The sequence below is a fragment of the Dipodomys spectabilis genome, unplaced genomic scaffold, assembly GCF_019054845.1.
Source record: "Dipodomys spectabilis isolate Male_0828 unplaced genomic scaffold, ASM1905484v1 ptg000479l, whole genome shotgun sequence".
In the NCBI taxonomy this organism is placed as follows: domain Eukaryota; kingdom Metazoa; phylum Chordata; class Mammalia; order Rodentia; family Heteromyidae; genus Dipodomys; species Dipodomys spectabilis.
In genome coordinates this window covers 701,924-705,843 of record NW_024871156.1, presented here as the reverse complement: position 1 = coordinate 705,843, position 3,920 = coordinate 701,924, and positions in this window count along the sequence as shown.

The window sequence follows — 3,920 nt, the reverse complement described above, 5'->3', positions numbered from 1 at the left end:
TTGATGTTATTCTTCCTGGAAATTAGAATAACTGGTGCCTGGGATTGTGTATAGATCTTTCCGTCCAGTCTAGGCTTTATCCACTAGCCTCACAACAGTAGACTCCCATATAGTCAGGATTTTCATAAGCTTATCATACCTGATTTTTAAAAAATCGTTGCATTTCCTGCAGGTTCTTGAATACTGAATTAATTTGTGTTTTTTTGGGTTCTTTTGTTTCATTTGAATGTATGTGTTGACTTATTCCTCACTTTTCCTTTTCTTTCACTCACGTTCTTACGTAAAGTGCTGAGAAACCAATTCTTCTTTCTCAAGATAGTCAAGGTGAACATTATTTAGTACAAAGCAATTTAAGTAATATTTAAACACCTTCATATCTATGAATGTTATATGAATGCTAAGCGCTGACAAGGGTCTTTTTATTTTCTCAGCCATCTTTGGCATACACAGACAAATCATGAATTATATGAAGATAATAAAGCTACAGATGCTTGCCAGGAGGAGAAAAAACTATTACTAATTGTTTGATAGAGGCTTCCTTCTCGTGAAAGAAATATGCTGCTTGATGCGGGATTTCACAAAATCATATTGCTAGGAAGAACTTAAATAATCTCTTAACACTACAGATTTGAGGGAGATGAACTGATCTCCTGCATAATTTACTTTTGAGTCAAATAAAATCAGGCTTCCAAAAAGAGAGTAGACTTTAGAGAAACACAATGTAAATATGTGCTTAGCTGTTTTTGTCAATTGGTGAACTAATACAGGGAAAGTACAGCAAGGTAAAAATATAAAGAACTTTGCATTGAAATACTCATTTGTATATGTGTGTGTGTGTGTGTGTACACATGCCTGTACACACAAGTGCATGTGCATGTGCTTCTGCATGCGTTCATCATTCCTGAGGCTTGATAGTGCCTGGGCACTATCCCTAAGCTTCTGTGCCCAAGGATAGTGGTCTATCACTTTGAACAGAGGTGTCTTCAGATCTCAGCCTCCTGAGTAGTTAGCTAAGCTAATTCAGCCTCTGAGTAGCTAGTTAAATTCTTCTTGTCTTCTATGATTCATTGCTCTTTTATTCTTTCCTGAGGTAATCACAAGCCAAAGTCATAATATGTCTAATTGCTTTAAAAATACTATTACTGCTTGGCAGCAGGGACTCCAATCTATACTCTTAACTACTTAGGAGGCTTGAGAACAGAAACCAGGCCAAATTTTATTGGACTTCATTCTCAATCTATAGCTGGGTGTATTGGATCATTTCCACCATCCTGCACTATCTAGAGACTAAGATTGGAAGGACTGCAGGATCAAGGTCAGCCATGGTCGGAAGCTAGAAAGTTGGTGTGCAACTCCGATGCCATTGATGATGGGAAGGCTAAAAGGACAGATCAGGTGCATATTCTTGTGGAAAAGGAACCCCTATCCCAAAATTAACCACTGATATGACGCCAGCCTAGCAAGAACCATACCCCAAGTTGAAATCATCATAATTGCCCACAACCAAAACAGGTATATACATTAACATCCAAAAACATATTACAATCTGTTCTTTGCTGTAATATAATCTTTATCTGATTATCATATGATGTGACAGAATAGTTTCTTCATTTACTTATGATATATTTAAAAAGACCTAGAAAATTCTTTCTCACTTATTAAGTGAAAACAAATGGCAAGTTGCCTCTTTCCTTACATATTTGACTACCACTAAAAATTCATCTAATGATTATTATAGTAATATATTCTGATTTATTACTTTACTTTGTAACAGTTTTTAAAATTTTTGCTTCTCTGCTGAAGTTTAAATATTCAAATAGTATCATCAAAGTATATTCCTCAGGTACTTGGGGGAGTTTTGTACAAGGTTTTTAACCAATGGCTTCTAAGAATTCCTAATTGGTATAATATTTGGTTTATTTTTAATTTCAATTTAATTTCATTGTAAAGGTTATGTACAGAGGGGTTACAGTTACATAAGTGAGGTAATGAGCACATTTTTTATGGAAAGAACATTGTTATCCACTCCATCGATTTTTTTTTTTTGTACACTCAAACAACTACTTATGCTTTTGCTGTTGCTATTGATCAATGGGTACTTTTGCTTTCTTTGTTCATGCATTTTTTTATTACAAAATTGATATACGCTGGTTTTACAGTTACTTAATTTAACTAAAGAGTACATTTCATTTTATTTTCTAAATTTCAAATTTTGAACTTAATTATTTTCTTTTGTTTTTTGAGGTAATTCTTTTTTCAGAGTTGTAGGATTAGTTAATTTAATTTTGCATGATTTTTACACATGCAAATTATTCAGATATATATTTTGCTTTAAAATTGTTTAACATGTGAATTTCTAAGATTATTTTCTTAATTTTTATATGGTTGGTAAATTTAAATAAATTTATTTTCTTAAGGTACTAAACATATTTTTCCAGTTAACAAATACTTACTGTATTTTCAAGAAAGATAAACTTTATTAAGAAGGGCTTCATTACCTGGTCACTTTTTTGTAAATATTTGTACTTGAATTAAAAAAAAAAGTTTAATCTGGGCATGGTGATTTGTGGCTTCCATTTTCTAGCTATGGTAGGAACTGCAAGTAGGGTTTATAAATAGGGAGAGCCTGAGAAAACATGAGACCTTAGTACAAAAATATCCAGAGTGGGGCTGGGAAGGTTGCTCAGTTGTAGAGTGCTTGCCTTGCATGAAGCCCTGGGATCGATTCCTTAGCACCACATAAGCAAAAAGAAAGAAGCTGGAAATGGCGCTGTGATTCAAGTGGTAGAACAGTAGCCTTGAGCTGAAGAGCTGAGGGACAGCGCAAAGGCCCTGAGTTCAACCCCCACAACAGGGCCCACCAAAAAATATCCAGAGTGAATTAAAAAAAATATCCAGAGTGAAATGAATAGAGATATAGCCATCCCTAGCGCAATATAGAGCACCTGGTTTTCATATTCTAAATCTTGAGTTAAAACTCCAATAACATCAATCTTTTGTAAAAATAAAAGGATACATGTTTCAAAATGTTTATTGTTTAAAACTCTTTGCAAAGGTTCTCATGTCTTCTATTTCTTAATTTTCAATTTACTTAATCTATAAGAATCCAAGTATATCGTGACTATTTTATTTCTAATAAATTTTAAATAGTACAAACAATACTATGATTCAATATATTAACCTACTTTTACTATTTGTGATAATTTACTCTGTTTATATGATAATAACAATATTCCAAAGGTGTGTATGTGTTGTGTGTGTGTGTGTTTGTAGTTTGTGTGTGTGTGTGCTTTGTATGTACTTTGTAATGCTTGGGTGATCACTCTATTGTTTCACATATGCTGGGCCAAGTTTTTACCACTGAACTATACAGTCTAGTTATAATGTAAGTATATTTTTAAATTATGACTTTTAAATTTGCATTCCTAGTATGTTTTTTTCAAAATTATATATGATAAAATGTGATCCATATTCTATCCATGATAGCAATTTTTATTCTTTTTTATTGTTTTTTGAATATTTCCACTGCTTTTCTACTTCCAAACTCTTGTGTTTGTTATTGATAAAGGTTTTACTTTGCTACTTTTCTCTCTTCATTCTTTTGGCCTTTAGAGTTTATCTACTCTTTCTTTTATTTCTTTGGAAATTAGTGATCATATTCCTATTACAATTTCTTTACATTGTAACAGGTCTATACAATGCTTTATTTTCTATTTTATTTTTTCCCATCTTCTTTGACTTTTAGTCCACACTATTAGGTAGAATGAAAAGAAACTTGATTCAGAATACTTTGATTATTTTCCTCCTTCTCTTCTCTGAAGTCTTTCTGTACTTAGAAACACAATAGCAATTACATATATCTCCTATGTAGTTCATCATTCTATTCTATCCCCTCTCGCTCTACTCTGTAGTACAGTTCA